Source organism: Ascaphus truei, chromosome 9, assembly GCF_040206685.1.
Source record: "Ascaphus truei isolate aAscTru1 chromosome 9, aAscTru1.hap1, whole genome shotgun sequence".
NCBI lineage: Eukaryota > Metazoa > Chordata > Amphibia > Anura > Ascaphidae > Ascaphus > Ascaphus truei.
In genome coordinates, this window is record NC_134491.1 from 40,927,666 (window position 1) to 40,947,099 (window position 19,434).

Sequence of the window (19,434 nt, forward strand, 5' to 3'; positions counted from 1 at the left end):
GTCAGCTCACGGAGATCCCAAACCTCCGCCACGGGGAGCCCGGGGTGATACAACATTACAACTTTGTACTGCGCCTCCACCTGGGAGGGATCCCAACGTAGTGAGAGGAGCCCCTCACAGGAACCATAATATTGATATCCACACACAGTATATGATAAGAATACCCTTTTACTAAAGAACATGTAAATAATCAGTGATAACCGGATAATAACTCTACTGGTTACAGCTACCCCTTCACCTCTCAGGGCCTTATCCCACCACCGGGCATCCCACACCGTGTCCACCGTCCCTGAGGGGCCCTCAGGCACCCAACCACCCTGGTATCCACAAGAATAACACCCCCACCCTGGTATGTGGTCAGCGCTGCCACTCTGTTGGTGCACTTAAAGATATAGGTACCTGGCGGGAGCTCCAGCACCCGGGTGCGCTGATGGGTAGCTTTACAGGATCGGCCAATCCAGCGATTCTTCTGCTTCTGTCGAGGTCCTCCTCCGCATGGGTGGTAACCCGCTGGAGTGTCCCACTTACAGACAGTCTTGGTATCCTGTTAAGTGCAGAAACACAGAGATAAAGAACCCCTATGTTAGGAGCACTCGGCGGCTTGGGATACTGATGTGGATAATCCTATATAGAACCTGATGGAGACAGTGGATCTTAATAATTTGTAAAATGGAGTTAGGTTAAAAAACAATTTTAATTGGAGAAATCCTCAAATAAAATAAATGGTCCTCAATGTGGAATAATCCTATGTTAATGGCGAATTAAAATAAAGGTGAAGGTGAGGGGAAAACAAAAGGGATAAAAGTTCCTCTTGAATTATAGGCTCTCTCTATACACTTCGGCAGGGCCGGTAAGTGTGTACACAGTTTAGTAATAGGGTAGGTAAGTATACTCAAATGGTGGATGCAGTGTGTGACGTAAAAATATTAAGCAATATGGATGTACAAATAGCTCAATATGTACCATTAGAGCAGCTCAAAACATGATCCATGTATATAAACTGTGTATATCCAGTGCTGCGAGTCCGACATACAATGACACATGGATGGTAGAGACGAAAGCATCATTTTGCCACTGTATAAATCCTTAGTAAGACCACACCTTGAATATGGAGTACAGTTTTGGGCACCACTCCATAAAATACATTCTGGAACTAGAAAAAGTAGAGAAGAGCCACCAAATGAATAAAGTTGTCGGGAAATCTGATTTATGAGGAGAAGCAAACTAAATTGATTTGTTTACATTATGGGGTTCAGTCTACAAGGGGATATGTTAACTATATACAAATATATTCAGGGTCAATACAAGGAAAGGAAAGGTATACAGGGATATGCCAAACAAGTGCTGTAAATATAGAAAGGATGTTGATCCATGGAGAAATCTAACTGCCATAATTTACTGGCGTCAGGAAAGAATGTATTTTTCCTCTTATAAAACATAGTAGTATAATGTTTCATGGGGTTTTTTATTCCTTCTCCTGGATCAACATACTGTACTGTAAATACAAATATAAGATAAGCATTTGTCGTCTAAATTTAACATTGAACCTGAGGTACATACAGTATGTCTTTTCTTTCAATCTCATCTACTCAACTCTGTGGATTTATATATTTTTTTACAATGCTTAGTTTTGTAATTAATAAGGCTGATCACAGCGTAGCGAACTGTCAACAAATGTTAAAAATTATTTGCACCAATGTAAGAAAAAGTGTTGTGTGGTTATACGAAGCTGTACTTGATTTACTACAGTCTTAGAAGTTACATTTATTGGTTTGGACTTTTTCCAGTCTTTGTTATACAATAATTGCAAAATGTGCCACATTTTCCAGCTCAGTGGATCATCTTAATACAGTTTACTAGTGGTAGTCTTACACATTGCTAAATTGAATTAGCAGGTAATGCCAATTTTATTGAAAACAATTTCCCCAAAATGACATAACATTTTCAAGGGGAAAATAGCAGAAAGTGTTCACCATAAAATATAGTGTTGGTTCCAATTGTCTAGATAAAATTAATAGTGATTGTGACATATAATGTCAATACAAATATGATTGTTTAAAGTGAGACTGTGTGTGGGGGACAGTATTATTAGTACACTCACCCTCACACTTCATTGGGGGAGAAAAAAAACTTTGTTTTGCACAAATTGACTTTGCTTTTGATTTTTTAACTTCATTTGACACTTTATATTTTTCTGCTGCTGGTCTCTTCAGTATGAAGCGGGGGTTTTCTAGAGCTGAACACAATCATTTCAGCTCCGGGGACCCCCTGCGTCCTGATATACTAACCTCCGAAGGTGCCCCTGGTAGCTTCCATGGCTGGGTAAACAATATGGAGGTTTAAATCTCTCGTCACGTGGGCCAATAGGAACCCGCCAAGGATGCCGCAGGAGGGTAAGTATCTCAGAAAGCGGGGGGTCCCAATGCCCAGGAGCTGAAAATAGCGAGGTTCAGCTCCGGAGACCCCCTGCTTCATACCCATTTTAAATACAATGGTTGGAATACTGTTTTTACATCACTGTAAAGATACGCTAAAGGGAACGTCTGACCCAAAGAGTTTACAATATATTATATAATTAAATATATTTATTTTTTCGGTGGAGCGCCGTGTAATATTTATCTTAGCAGCATTATAATATTTTTAGCTGTTGCCAAGACAGCTTCTGCCCTCTTGTGTTTGCAGCTGATTATTGCTTTTTCAAGCCTCAATCTCAAAGTGCATGAGAATGTTTCTGCAGAGCCGGCTGATTGCCAATTCCAGTGTTGGGTCTTTGGTCCTGGCGTTCGGCAGCAGCACGTAGAGAGCGGTACCTGGTTGTTTGTTTACTTTTAGGCATTCCTATGATAGAAATTGGAACCCAGTGGTACACCTGTTTGGGGAGGAATCTCAGTCTCTGTGAAGATGACCCATGACCCGGAGCACCAGTCTGTGTCACAGAGGGAAAATGGCCGACCAGACCCGGAGCACCTGTCTGTGTCACAGAGGGAAGATGGCCGACCATGACCCGGAGCACCTGTCTGTGTCACAGAGGGAAGATGGCCGACCATGACCCGGAGCACTTGTCTGTGTTACAGAGGGAAGATGGCCGACCATGACCCGGAGCACCTGTCTGTGTCACAGAGGGAAGATGGCCGACCATGACCCGGAGCACCTGTCTGTGTCACAGAGGGAAGATGGCCGACCATGACCCGGAGCACCTGTCTGTGTCACAGAGGGAAGATGGCCGACCATGACCCGGAGCACCTGTCTGTGTCACAGAGGGAAGATGGCCGACCATGACCCGGAGCACCTCCTGTGTCACAGAGGGAAGATGGCAAACCATGACTCGGGGCACCAGTCTCTGTCACAGAGGGAAGATGGCCGACCGTGACCCGGAGCACCTGTCTGTGTCACAGAGGGAAGATGGCCGACCATGACCCGGAGCACCTGTCTGTGTCACAGAGGGAAGATGGCTGACCATGACTCGGGGCACCAGTCTCTGTCACAGAAGGAAGATGGCCGACCGTGACCCGGAGCACCTGTCTGTGTCACAGAGGGAAGATGGCCGACCATGACCCGGAGCACCTGTCTGTGTCACAGAGGGAAGATAGCCGACCATGACCCGGAGCACCTGTCTGTGTCACAGAGGGAAGATGGCCGACCATGACCCGGAGCACCTGTCTGTGTCACAGAGGGAAGATGGCCGACCATGACCCGGAGCACCTGTCTGTGTCACAGAGGGAAGATGGCCGACCATGACCCGGAGCACCTCCTGTGTCACAGAGGGAAGATGGCTGACCATGACTCGGGGCACCAGTCTCTGTCACAGAGGGAAGATGGCCGACCGTGACCCGGAGCACCTGTCTGTGTCACAGAGGGAAGATGGCCGACCATGACCCGGAGCACCTGTCTGTGTCACAGAGGGAAGATGGCTGACCATGACTCGGGGCACCAGTCTCTGTCACAGAAGGAAGGTGGCCGACCGTGACCCGGAGCACCTGTCTGTGTCACAGAGGGAAGATGGGATTTAAGTCATCCGTACCCTTTAGCTTACATCCAGGGCTGCTAATAGAAGTCACGGGGCCCAGGACAAATGAAAGGAGCAGGGCCACCCCCACCCCCCAATCCATAGCGCACCTACCATGGGAATTTTCTTTTAGCGCGCAACTTTTACTTAATACGAATACAAAAACAACACAAAACCTTGCTGCGAGCACTCTAACACTGCACATGGTGAATGATATAATTAAAATAGTTTATTTAATGTCCAAAACGAATATAAAATAAAGGGCTTTAAAAATAGAACAACGACGTGAAGTGACTAGGATCGATGTATAAACACTATATGAGTGCACTCAATCAAACACTTACGGAGGTATACGGACAAATGTCCTGATTCTGAAATCTTAATATATAAAATCGAATGGTTAGTGAGGTTAGTGCTATCTGCGGTGAATCTGATTGGTCCGTGACTCATTGGCCAAGAGGTACGCCCCACTGTGACATCACCTCCTTCACTCTCACACACTTGCAGTCACACCACACGCCCAGAACCTCTGAGGACTCCTTGGTACACAGTCACCCCCTCACACTCACACACTCAGTGTCACACTCAACACTGTACACACACTCACACTCAACCCTGTACACACACACACACACTGTCACCCCTGTGTACACACACATTCACAGTCACCCCTGTGAAACAACAACCTGTACACACACACACACACACACACTCTCAGCCCTGTGTACACACACACACTGTCAGGCCTGTGTACACACACACACACACACACTCTCACCCCTGTGTACACACACACCCCCTCCGCTCACCTCTCCCGGCGCTCCCGCTCCCCTCATCTCCATCCCCGGCGGGGGAACAGGCAGCGGACCTCGCGGCGCCTCATCTCCATCCCCGCGCAGTGGACCCCCTTCCTCCCTCGCGATGCGCCTAAGATGGCGGCGGCGCCAAGTGAGATGTCCCTGTGCACACGTGCACACATTACACCCCCTCCGCTCACCTCTCCCGGCACTCCCGCTCCCCTCATCTCCATCCCCGGCGGGGGAACAGGCAGTGGACCTCGCGGCGCCTCATCTCCATCCCCGGCGGGGGAACAGGCAGCGGACCCCCTTCCTCCCTCGCGATGCGCCTAAGATGGCGGCGGCGCCGAGTGAGAAGATGGCGGCGGCCGGAAGTAGTTCCCTCACGGCGCCGAGTGAGAAGATGGCTGCGGCCTGAACTACAAGTAGGTGTCACGTGTGTGTCGCTCTAGGTGACGTGTGTGTGTGTGTGTCACTGTGTGTCTGTGTGACAGTGTGTGTGTGTGACACTGTGTGTGTGTGTGTGACACTGTGTGTGTGACACTGTGTGTGTGTGTGTCACACTATGTGTGTGTGTTGCCCCCCCTGCCTTTCATGCCCCCCCGCCTTTCACGCCCACCCCCCCCCCCCCCGCCTTTCACGCCCCCCCTGCCTTTCACGCCCCCCCCCTGCCTTTCACGCCCCCCCTGCCTTTCACGCGCCCCCCCCTGCCTTTCACACCCCCCCTCACGGCCTCCGGGCAACGCCGGGTATATCAGCTAGTATATATATATACAGCCTGGCTGTGCTCAAAGCTGTGACCATGCAGCAAGCTTATGCCTATAGGGAACCATGTTAAAAATGGTTTTAGAGGCAAAAAGTGACACTGTGTGCTCATTTGCATGTCATTTCCCAGAATCCCTTGCTGCAGTGGAAGTGCTGTATGCTGGGTGATAATGGTGAAAGGCGGGGTTGCAGACCTGCCTAAGACATGCAGATGAGCATAAAGTTGTATTTGCATATATATATATATATATATATATATATATATATATATATATATATACACAGTGGTCGACAAATCACCCAAAAATCTACTCGCCGAACAAAAAATCTACTCGCCCCTAGTCCCGCCCCCATCCCCGCCCCTAGTCCCATCCCCGCCCCTAGTCCCATCCCCAGACCCGCTTTGAAAAAAAAAAAATGAATAAATTCCTAGTAAGAACAACATTCGTTTTTGACATTAGTTTATTTATTGTATTACATTATACTACAATTAGTCCTTGTTACGTGTGTGTGTGTGTATGTGTGTATGTGTGTGTGTGTAAATGTCGGATTTAGAAATAAAAGACAGGTGTGAATGACTAGTTTCCTGAACCCCTTAACCAGTGTCTGGACCCCCCCCCCCCCCCCCCGTGTCACAATATTTAAAGCAGCAATCCCGCCTGGGATCTTACCTGATCCGCAGTCCCTCAATGTCCAGGTACCCTCATTCCCGCAATGTTATACATTGGAGGGGATGTGTTCCCTACCTGTCTTCTGGGTTAGGGGGGGTTCCGATGTCTTCCGTGTGAAGTTCGAGAGATAGGTGGAAGAAAGCAGTATAGGTTATTTCGGTGTAGGTATAGGGCAGTTAAGATATATAGGGTAAATAAGAGATCCAGAATGTGAGAGAGAAAGAGTGTGGGTGAGAGAGAGAGACAGAAAGAGAGAGTGGGTGAGAGAGAGAGAGAGAGAGAGAGAGAAAGAGAGAGTGGTTGAGAGAGAGACAGAGAGAGACCGAGAGAGAGACAGAGACAGAGAGACAGATAGACAGAGAGAGAGAGACAGAGAGAGAGACACACAGAGAGAGAGAAAGAGAAAGATACAGAGAGAGACACACAGAGACACAGAGAGAGAGAGACAGAGACAGAGAGAGAGACACACACACACACACACACACACACAGAGACACAGAGAAAGAGAGACACAGAGAAAGAGGGACACAGAGAAAGAGAGACACAGAAAAAGAGAGAGAATGAGAGAGACACAGAAAGAGAGAGAACACACACAGAGAGAATGAGAGACAAAGACAGAGAGAGAGTGACAGAGAGAGTGCGACAGAGAGAGTGCGACAGAGAGAGAGGGCGACAGAGAGAGGGCGACAGAGAGAGTGAGAGGGCGACAGGGAAAGGGAGAGGGTGACAGGGAAAAGGTGAGGGTGACAGGGAAAGGGTGAGGGCGACAGGGAAAGGGTGAGGGCGACAGGGAAAGGGTGAGGGCGACAGGGAATGGGTGGGGCCGACAGGGATGGGTGAGGGCGACAGGGATGGGTGAGGGCGACAGGGAAAGGGTGAGGGCAACAGGGAGAGGGTGAGGGCGACAGGGAAAGGGTGAGGGCGACAGGGAAAGGGTGAGGGCGACAGGGATGGGTGAGGGCGACAGGGAAAGGGTGAGGGCGACAGGGAGAGGGCGACAGGGAAAGGATGAGGACGACAGGGATGGGTGAGGGCAACAGGGATGGGTGAGGGCGACAGGGAAAGGGTGAGGGCGACAGGGAGAGGGTGAGGGCGACAGGGAGAGGGTGAGAGCAACTGGGAAAGGGTGAGGGCGACAGGGAGAGGGTGAGGGTGACACAGGGAGAGGGTGACACAGGGAGAGGGTGACACAGGGAGAGGGTGACACGGGGAGAGGGTGACACAGGGAGAGGGTGACACAGGGAGAGGGTGACACGGGGAGAGGGTGACACGGGGAGAGGGTGACACGGGGAGAGGGTGACACGGGGAGAGGGTGAGAGGGGGACACACTCACAGACACACAGACTCACTCACAGACGCACACACTCACAGACCCTCACAGACACACACTCACACACTCACACTCTCACGCTCTCACACTCTCACACACACTCTCACACACACTGACACACTGACACACACTGACAGACACACACACACACTGACAGACACGCACACATACACCGACAGACACACACACACTCTGACAGACACACACACACTGACAGACACGCACACACTCTGACAGACACATACACACACACACTGTGACAGACACACACACACACCCACACACTGACAGACACACACACACTCACACACACTCTGACAGACACATACACACACTCTGACAGACACACACACTCTGACACACACACACACACACACTCTGACAGATACACACACACACACTCTGACAGACACACACACTCTCTCTCTCTCTCACACACACACACACACACACACACACACACACACACACACACAAACACACACACACACACACACACACACACACACACACACACACACACTCTGACAGACAACACACACACACACACACACACACACATTCTGACAGATACACACACACACACACACTCTGACAGACAACACACACACACACACACTCTGACACACACACACACACACACACACTCTGACAGACACACACACTCTCACACACACACACACTCTGACAGACACACACACTACCAGAAACGGCGCCGGGAGTCCCGCTCACCATCGGAGGTATGTTGGAGTTATCGGGGGCTGCGGGCGACATCGGGAGCTTGCGGGAGACATCGGAGGTTTGAGGGGGCCTGCAGGGGTTTGCGGCGGCTTGCGGGAGACATCGGAGGTTTGAGGGGGTTTGCGGGGGCTTGCGGGAGACATCGGAGGTTTGAGGGGGCCTGCGGGGGTTTGCGGCAGCTTGCAGGAGACATCGGAGGTTTGAGGGGGCCTGCGGGGGTTTGCGCCGGCTTGCGGGAGACATCAGAGGTTTTTTTTGTCCATGCTAGACACACTGTGGGGGCATGTCTAGGGGTGTCACAGAGCTGGATCGCCTTCATTGGGTTTCAAATGAGTTTCAACTGATTTCTCACGCAACGCGTGCCCCCTCCTGCTGCTGCCCACGCGTACCCATGCAGTCTATGGGCGCAATCAATGCTGTCTGCGGCAGCATGGACTTAGCCTTAATCTGTATGGGCTGCAAAACACCTGAGATGTGAACCAAAACCTCTGCGTGGCAGCCGGCAGGTGAGGAACCACCTATGCCCTAACAGGGCTGTCCTCTAAACCTGGACTGTTATGCCGCACATATAGTAGCGTCGACATGCTCGTGACTGGCCCTACTACCTCCTTCCACATTACTGTTGGAACTACGATCATTCACCCAGTAGCCCAAGCACGCTGCCTAGGGGTCACATTCGACTCCTCTCTCACATTCGCCCCTCACATTCAAAACATTTCTAAACTTGTCGCTTTTTCCTCCGCAATATAACTAAGATACGCCCTTTCCTCTGTTGCTCGACTGCTAAAACTCTGACTCAGGCCCTCATTCTCTCCCGTCTTGATTACTGTAACCTCCTGCTGTCCGGCCTTCCTGCCTCTCACCTGTCTCCCCTACAATCTATCCTAAACGCTGCTGCCAGAATCACTCTACTCTTTCCTAGATCTGTCTCAGCATCTCCCCTCCTGAAATCCCTCTCCTGGCTTCCAATCTAATCCCGCATCTCACACTCCATTCTTCTCCTCACTTTTAAAGCTTTACACTCTTCTGCTCCTCCTTACATCTCAGCCCTAATGTCTCGTTATGCACCATCCAGACTCTTACGTTCTTCTCAAGGATGTCTTCTTTTTACCCCCTTTGTATCTAAAGCCCTCTCCCGCCTTAAACCTGTTTCACTGACTGCCCCACACCTCTGGAATGTCCTTCCCCTCAGTACCCGACTTGCACCCTCTCTATCCACCTTTAAGACCAACCTTAAGACACACTTGCTTAAAGAAGCATATGAATAGCACTGTGGATATTCTGAACACATGGCACATAAAGCTTGGCCCCCTGCAGACGCCCTTACCAGAACTCCCTCCTACTGTCTCTGTACGTTCTCCCTACCTACCAATTAGATTGTAAGCTCCTCGGGACAGGGACTCCTCTTCCTTAATATTACTTTTATGTCTAAAGCACTTATTCCCATGATCTGTTATTTATATTATCTGTTATTTATTTGATTACCCCATGTATTACTACTGTGAAGCGCTATGTACATTAATGGCGCTATATAAATAAAGACATACAATACAATACTGCTGACATCACACATCGCCGTTGCTACAGCGATAGTCGCTCTTTGGTGCAGGAGACCTCGGGAGGGCGACAGGGGGCGTGGTGCAGGCGGGGCCCATGATGTCACATGAGCGGTGCGCCGTTATTGGCCGCACACCAACACAAAATCCACTGACTTGAGCGATTTTGGTTGCCATGTCAAGGCGCAGTGCGGTCGCGCCTACTATGGGCTCCCGCGACGGACTTTATTTTCGCTCTGTGCACCGTTGCCGCTACTATAAGCACAACCTAAGGCTATGGCCCCATTGTTTCCTGCAGCACGCGCGCCTGGCGGTCTGGCAGTGCGTGCACAGGTGAAAGCCGTGTTGTGCGGTCTAGGGGGAGCGATGAGAGGCGCGGGGCGCGGTCATTATGGGGGGGAAAGGGGGGCAGTCATGACGTCAGCGCAGCACAATGCACAGCACACTCCCTATTGGTCCCCCCGATCTGCCCTGCCATTGGCTGCCGCACACCACATGATCGCGTCGCCGCGCAGGAAGAAAAAATTAATCATGCTTCGTGAATCACGACAACAGAAACCACTGGGGCCTGTCTGATTGCGGCGAGTATCTGGTGTGCGGCGCACACGCCATTGCACGCACCGCCGTGATCACCAGGGACTCAGCCTTAGGGGGCGAAGAGGAGTAACGTGGGAACAATTACAGGTCCCAAAAGTGTACAATAAAAATGAGAAGCTGTGCAGACACATACCAGACAGCAGAGGGCGCTGAAACTCTATTCGCTATCAGTAGTGGTACAGTAATAACATTTCAAGGAGACTAAAAACTTTCCCTTCGCCCACAAATGATTGACGCATTATTCTGGTCCTTGATCCGTGTTTCCGGTTCCGAGGTCCCGTTTCATGTTCTCATATTTCTTGTACAAGTTAAAGGAGCCTTTCCTGCTCCCGGTGTGTTTCCCTTTATCCCCCATGTTTTTACAGGGAGATAACAGGGATCACCCCTAACTAGATGCTGGTTCCCAATATATGAACTGGTGAAGTTGCCGGGTTCAAATCTCCCCCAGGGGAAACAAACTGGCTACCAAATCTCGGGCCAATAGGAAGCTGCAACATCATTGGTAGTAGCTGTTTACTATTGGACAGTCATTAAAATCCACTTTAAAAAACAAGAAGTAATACCGGTAACTTCACCAGTCAGAATCTCAGGAGCTGGCGGTCCCCACAGCTGATAAAAGTGGGGTTCATCTCTGAAAGATCCACCGGTTCCAATCCTCCAATCCTAAAAAATGTGGACGTTAGTTAGGGGGGATTGCTCCTACTCTTAATGTACTTAACATTAGGGAAATACTACTGTGACCATAGTTTAGAACAAAGTGCAACAATATTTATGCATCTAAAGCAGAAAGGGAAAGAGGCTTCCTAATATAAAGCCATTTAATAAAAAGTGGAACCATAAGCTTGCCAAGAGGCCAGCCACTACTTTGTACAGGGATACACCTTCACAAGTAGCCATTACCATCCGGAATATGGTCTAGTTAACCATATAACTGAGAACACCATCATGAATGTCGATGTCTTCCCTGAATTGGAAAAGAAGTCACCAACACCACCGCCATCAAGATAGGGGCGCTGCGTATTACCAATGTGTACAAAGCCCCTCATTTGAAATGGCCGAAGCCAGTGCTCGCAAGTGCACCAAACCCACAGGCTGTGAAGGCCCTCTTAAAGTATCTCGACTCCTCATCCAATTGCCAGTGGTAGATTGACTGTGTGAAACGTCTACACTTCTCATACTGTAGTTGTCCAGCCTGTGCATTGCTATGTCATCTGGGAGCCACTAATCAGGAATATCGGACCTGAAAAGTCTATTCCAACTCTATAGCCTCAAACTGATGTTGAGTACGAAAGGACAAATTAATGAAAACACCAAGCCATCGTCAATGACACCAGACAATGACCTCAATCCCTTCTAAAGATACCGCTATCAGCACAGATGAAGTAAAGGAGTGTTTAGCTACAATGAAGAAAGGGAAGGTGGCCGGCAAAAAGTTTGGTCCCCTGGACTTTCTTTACTATCTCGGCAAAATTCCCAAAACGGGCGAGTAGCCGGCGACGTGATGCTCGCCTCTCTCAAAAGGGCTTACCCTGCGAATTCTTTCAGCTGCAGAGATAGCCGCCTCTCCCTGCGCAAATCTCACCAGTGATCAAAATATTTTCACGTAGCACTGTTCATTCCCCCCCCCCCCCCCCAAGGGTGAGACATACACAGCTTCTGCTACCTAGGGTGTTGTGCGAGTACCTGTTAGGGTCAGGAGAGCTGAGTTTGATCTGCGGTGTAGTGGAGATCAGTACAGCCTTAGGTTCCTTCTCTGAGCTTCTTCTCAGGGTGCTTAGCACCTCCAGCAGTAGTGGGCTCCAGGGTGTTCGGAGATCAGCTCTCACTATTGCATACTTCTTCCCTCCTGCCCAGGGACTGACACTCAGGCAGGAGTATGACGAACAAGTGTCTTTATTGGCAATCACTGCAGATCTTCATACAGCGGAGCAGAGTTTCAGAGGCTCCAGGCCCCTGGATGATACTTGTCCCAGATATTACAGGGCATCTTGTTAGTATAATTAGATGTTCCCCAGCCCTGGGGGTTGGAGGTGGGCACGCTCATCGCGCAATGGTAGAGGCTCATAGCCCTACTGCTCTCTTCCTCATCCAGAGCAGGACTGAGTAAGTTTGGCACTGCCCCTCCTCAGGAAGCAGAAGGGACGGGCTCATGGTTTATACCTATCCCTGATAGGCTTACACAGGCCATGAGTAACCACTTTGCTTCTGTCCATCAGAGAGGAGCATGAAGTGGGGTCACAAGCACACAGAATTAACCTCTTATAGCCTGCAGCTATCAGTACTTACATAACAGGGAGGGGAAAGACAGGCAGAAAAGACATACCCTGTTACATTAATATAAATTTTAATACTAGTGGAGATGAGGTACAGACCCCGTACTCTTCCCGATACAGGCCCCGTTATGGGGTGCCGGTATCTCCAATACATTTAAATGTGTCGCGTCACATGGGACCTCAAAACAACGCGGTTCTGCTCCGGATACCCCCTGGTATATCCATTAGCAATAAAGCATTAAATGTTATTTAAAATAAAAAAAAATTGGAGACGTGCACCGCGCATGTGGACACAGCCTGATGAAGGAGGGAGGGAGGAGAAAGCTGCAGATGCCAGGTAAGTCCTCGCGCAGTGGTCATTTCACGATCCCGGTTATAACACGGTCTCATTATGTGGACCCTGAGCACCGCATTATAACAGGGTTCAGCTGTATTTTTTGTTTAATAAATCCGTGTGTGAGGGGGTGGGTCACCAATACTGTAACCGTTTTGCCACAAATAAACTTTAATAAGTAATCTCCATGTATACAGTGCTACAATCTCCATGTACAGTGTATAAACCAAGAATTGTAATTCAACCAATCCCTGGAAGAGATCTCATTATCCAGACACTTATGGATTCAGTTTAGTGCTAACTGTTTATAATTCTGTTCACTCTTTAGGTATCATATGTTGTTTGCAATAAAGCAAAAATAGTTTTACTTTAGGGGTTTCAATTAAAATTCACATCTATGGCATGTTATTTAGCAATCAATTAGTGTACAAAGAGAAAACAGTCATTATTTCTAGAAGTGTTTAATCACATGAAATAATCTCTCAACACCAAGCAAATATTAAGCTATTAATCATTGTCAACACATCAGTCACATGAAACATTCTTCCAATTAATTATGCAAACAATGTTATACTTCAGAATGTGTGAGCTTAGCAAAATTCAGATATTGTCTGAAGGTCACGCTTTGAATTCTGGAAGATCCACCCAAGCTAAAGAGGTTTAAGTCTGTTTCATGGCTCCTTGAGGATTTCCCATTTGTGGTTTATCAATCATTATCTGTGAATGAAATGTTATCTTGATATCTCAGTTGAGAACATTCAACCTTTGAATAACTTTCAATTAGGTAACTTTAATAAGTGTCACTGTTAGAATGATTTTGACACCCTTGCTACTGTATAAACGATGTTAAACTTGGGCACCAAAGAAGAAGTTGCATTTTGAATGATGGGGAATGGCTTCTCTGTTCTTTTATTCAGATCCTGTACAGAGAATAAGGCATGGCACGAAATGCAGAGACGGTTAGTGCTCAGCAACGTCATGTGGGACATTAAATAAGGTCATTAGAATATCCAAAGTGATGTTTGATTCCATCCAGACGTGTTTATAACAAGAGGGGACGTGGTGAGTGGTTTAGAGAGTGCTTCTTGCTGAAGGATCCTGTAGGAATGTGTGCCTTGGAGAAGCTTACGTTAATCAGGCAGGAAATGATGGGAGTCACAGTGTACAGTACCACAGGTATATTGCGGGGAAAGAATTAGAAAGCATCATGCACACAAGCCTCCCTTATACACACAGCCCAGGTGTTTCTTTGCCCAATTCACTAAAATACCCATTAAAAAAGTTGTCATTGAAAACACACAATGGATATGAGTTTGTGGCAGCAGAGCTGCACCTGTCAGATCACATAAGCAGTCAGATAACACAATGCGACTGTTAAAACACGACGTGAAGCACTCAGCATTCAAGTGCGCCAGATGGAGACATAAAAAACAAACTTAAAAAGACAATGAAAGTGTACAGAGAATGCCCTCAAATTCACAATTATGTTCAGAGAAAGGGAAGGCAGCTCACATGTTAGCGGACCTGGGGAACCAGCACTAAATAACCCTGACGTAAATGTTTCTTATACCTATCCAAATTGGGGGTAACTCCCTCAGCAGAGGTGCTCAACTCAAGTCCTCAAGACCCACCCAACCGGTTGGTGTTTCAGGATATCTCTGCTTCAGCACAGGTGGTACAGTCTTCAACTGAGCCACTGATTGAGCCACCTGTGCTGAAGCTGGGATATCCTTGAGGACTGGGGTTGAGACCCGCTCCCTAGAGCAGAATCATTGGGTTTTGTATGGCGGAGTCTTGATACGGTGCATCAAAGGGACATTACTAACGATGGGCATTTGCTGTGACGTACAGTCACTGAGGGAATGGCCACTTACCCCTCATTCAATGGGTTTCCAGGGTCCGAATAATAGTCTCAGCATTAAGAACATTTACAGAATGTATTTTATTAGCATATTAAGCTAATTGCAACACACATTGACATGAACACACCGCGCATCGCGTGCAACCTCTCACACGGTCGCAATGTATTTGCGTGATAAGCAGATGAACTCCGAACCAATCCCACTCTCATTTCCTTATTATCTGGGTCAAGTTACCTCCCTGTTCCTCAGACGTCAGTAATGGGCATGTATTGGGCAGGTATTGGGCAGGTAATGCGCAGGTAATGGGCATGTATTGGGCAGGTAAAGCGCAGGTATTGGGCAGGTAATGGGCAGATATTGGGCAGGTATTGGGCAGGTAATGGGCATGTATTGGGCAGGTAATGCACAGGTAATGGGCATGTATTGGGCAGGTAAAGCGCAGGTATTGGGCAGGTAATGGGCAGATATTGGGCATGTATTGGGCAGGTAATGGGCATGTATTGGGCAGGTAATGCACAGGTAATGGGCATGTATTGGGCAGGTAATGCGCAGGTATTGGCAGGTATTGGCAGGTATTGGGCAGATAATGGGCAGGTAATAGGCAGGAATTGGGCAGGTATTGGGTAGGTAGAGGGCATGTATTGGGCAGGTAATGCGCAGGTATTGGGCAGGTAATGGGCAGGTAATGGACAGGTATTGGGCAGGTAAAGGGCAAGTAATGGGCAAGTAATGCGCAGGTATTGGGCAATTAAAGTTGCTACACTGCACCTTGGGGAAATTCCTCAGCATTCACAGTGTAGCGTTATTGTAAAAATTAAACAAAAACAAATAACTTGTTTTATTGGCTAGTTTTGATTTTGTGCTTTTGATGACATCCTCATTTCTAGCAAAGAATTCCAATTTATTTATTTATAATGTGTTTTACCAGGAAGTAATACATTGAGAGTTACCTCTCGTTCTCAAGTATGTCCTGGGCATAGAGTTAAGATGACAAATAATTCATGGTTACAAATACAGTTACATAAGTGAACAGAGTATACATTATATACAAGACATTGCGTGCACAGTTAAAGATAATATATATTATAGGCGTATGTAACAGTTACAGACAAGGTAAAAATGTGAGACAGCCTTAGATTTGAAAGAGCTTTGACTGGATGTGAGAGTCTCCAGTAGGTTGTGCAAGTTTTGGGGTGCACAGTGCTTGGGGAGCATTTTTTAAAACCAGTAAATAAAAATAAAATATTACCAGAAAGATCGTCGTGTATTTTAAGATGTCAGACTTATGTGTTTGTCATTTTTTCTTTTAAGGCCTTGGCATTAAGTATCAAAGAAAATCAAAATAAACTTCCTAGTCAGTAGTGAAAAATCTTGTTCCTAAAAGATTGTCATGAAACGCAACGGTAACTACTAGTATAGGAGGTTTAATTATTCTGATTGGATTAATAACGCATAATAGTATAATAATATACTTATGTACGGCCTGGTCCGTCTGTAAGGATAGGGTAAATAGGTCCAATGTACAGCGTTCCCCTGGATGGGGGAAACCTTGAAAATGCAAAAACAAAAGAAAACAGACAAGCACAGCTTGTATAAGAATTGTGTTTTAATAAACGAATAAAAAGTAATAACGCTCACTCACACGTGAGAAAACACCGGCGAGCGTGGAATAGCGCGGACACAAGGAATTGTAAAGCACGGAGATCTCGCCGGTAGTCTCAGATGATGTCCGTGCGGCAGTTCCTCCGGTATCAGCGTCCTGCACTGAGTCTCGGAATGATGTGCGTCTTTGCCTCCGTCCTCTCTTTTGGCGCCAAACTTCAAACAGTAGCACTGCCGCTCTCCGTTCTCACTCCTTCTCCTTGGTTCTGGCATCCGCCAAACACAGGGGATGGCAATGTCTGTCTGGCTCCGTACTACCTCAAGGGTGCCTGTACCACAACCCTACGCGTTTCGCACACTGGGCTTCGTCAGTGTTAAAATATTGAATGAGAGTGAGATGGAGAACAATTGAATCAGATTTCAGCTATATTTTAATAATGTGTTCCTCCGACCATGAAATCTATGGCCCAGATCCACAAAGGGTGGTACTGTAAGCTTCAGTCCCACTCATAAGAATGCTAAAGCTTTGCACTCTTTTATGAATCTGGGCCCATCACGGCATGAGGGAACTGTATTGGTATATCCAGACTGGCAATAACATGATGTCTTTTTGGCATGTTTCTAGGAGTCTCCCTTAGACCTATGGAGTGTCGGGTTAATATGCTTCCTGCCCACATGGGAAATAAGTAATAACTAATCAGTAATGGCTCTTTGCCTTAGAATTACTCTGTAGGTAACAGAGTCAGCAATAAATGTCTGTGCTATGTGGGATCTTGGGTGGCATAAACCATGATACAAGAGGTCTCACTACATAGAGGCGTCAAAAAGGCACCGTAACCCTAACCCTCTAACTCTAAAAGGGTTTAAGAAAAAGGCATGTAACATTTGTATGAGTTTAACTGTTGCTCATTTCTTGTTGGAATATTGCATCTATTATAATCATAAAACTTTGCCGAGGTTTTTTGTATTTTAATATACATTTTTTGATTTATGACTCTAGTAAAAGGCTCTTTTGAGGGCCCTTTCATGAGATTCTGCTTCCTAAAACTGGCAGCGTGGGTATAATGTGGCTATAGTGAGCACGACAAATAAGGCTTATGCAGTGAAAAAAAGAGTACTCTGCTCCTGGCTGAAGTTAGTCCTATTCCTATCTCTGCCCGGCAGCTTTGTGTGCTAACCCCTCAAAAGGTAGAATATGGGGTTGGTGGAGATTATTGTTGCAGAAACACAGGATGAATGTGACATAGAACAAAGCTTTTGGCTTTCACTCCAGCACTGCGCAGAGAACTGCTAACAAACCTCTATTCTGAATTGCTGAAATGATGAAGTTCCAATAAACCAAAATACAAATAACCGATGGGAGAAAGAACATGATCACAATGGTGCTAGTATTTACTTGAAGGGATCGAGATGTTCACATGCCTTAGTTTTCATTAATAACACTGAAATACCGCAGAGAAAAAACAACATGGAAGAGGGTTTTATTTCTGATTAATGATGGTATTTATTTGTAACATACCAACATATTCTATGGTGGAATTCAGTGAGGTGTGAAGACAATTAAAATACAAAGACACCAGCAAAGAGCGTTCTGTCACATGGAGCTGACAATCTATGAGGAAGGAAGAGTGGGAACAAAGAACAGAGGCAGAATGAGGCTGGAGGCTGTTCTTTATCTGCACGGGAGACAGGAGAGAGAGGAATGACATCAGGACGTTGTTGGATAGAAGTGGGTTTAAATGTGTGAAGGGCATAGAGAGTCTGACCTTACATTGTGAATGAAGCATGTTTGTTTAATGCTTGTTACTTACACCTGCAGTGAATGCAGTGGAAATATTTGTACACAGCACACATGTACAATGAATTTGTGTATTCGCTTAAAATAGTCTCTTTCACCAATAAATAAATGCAATATTACAGGACACTTGTTCCCATACAAGCACAGAAGGAGGAAACCATCTGGTTTAAGGAAATAAAACCATCTGCCATGATCCAAGGGACAAAATCTATAAATATAAATGAACTGATTTGAAACAGTATCCAAAGTGCTGGCAGAACTCTATCATCTTGTTACTTACATTCCAATAAACATGGAAAGGATCAGCATAGACAGACCAGCTTCCGATGCTCTGAGTTGTATCCTTTATTTAGCCAGCAGAAGGAATCATTCTCAGGGTAGGTGAATATTTTCTAGGTGCCCACGTAAAGTCACTTGCTACGTTGTATTTTGCCATTTCAAACATCGCTGACAAACCTTTAGCCATTGAACCTAAATGTTGTGGTGTCTCCCAATGGGGGTTATTGACTAAATGCTAAAAGCTATTAGGAATTCACTTTCATTCAAGTGAAAAGTTTTGTAACAACTTCACTGCCAGGCGGGCCTGCTACTCTTTGCTAATGGATACTGCTGTTTAGTGAATTCCTTTCCAGGTCAGAGAGCAAACCCTAACAGAACCGTGCGGGCAAAAGGCTTGTGTTACTAGATGGTGGACATTGGGAATTACTCGTCAGTAACATTTGCAAGTGTGAAAAATCCAGAAAGAAAGAGAAGTGCAAACTCACTTTTTGGGCCTACAAACTCATGCAATGAAATTCCCTTTTCCGAGCATCTTAGTAACTATAATAAGATCATTAAAACATAACACATAACATCATTCCCCAACTAAATATTCTGTGAACATGTTTTGACTTCTGGAAAAGATTGAAGCCCCATTTATTTGAATGGTGCTGAACTTGTCTTCAACATGGGTGTGATGTCTTCAACATGGGTGTGATGTCTTCAACATGGGTGTGATGTCTTCAACATGGGTGGGATGTCTTCAACATGGGTGGGATGTCTTCAGTATGGGTGGGATGTCTTCAACATGGGTGTGATGTCTTCAACATGGGTGTGATGTCTT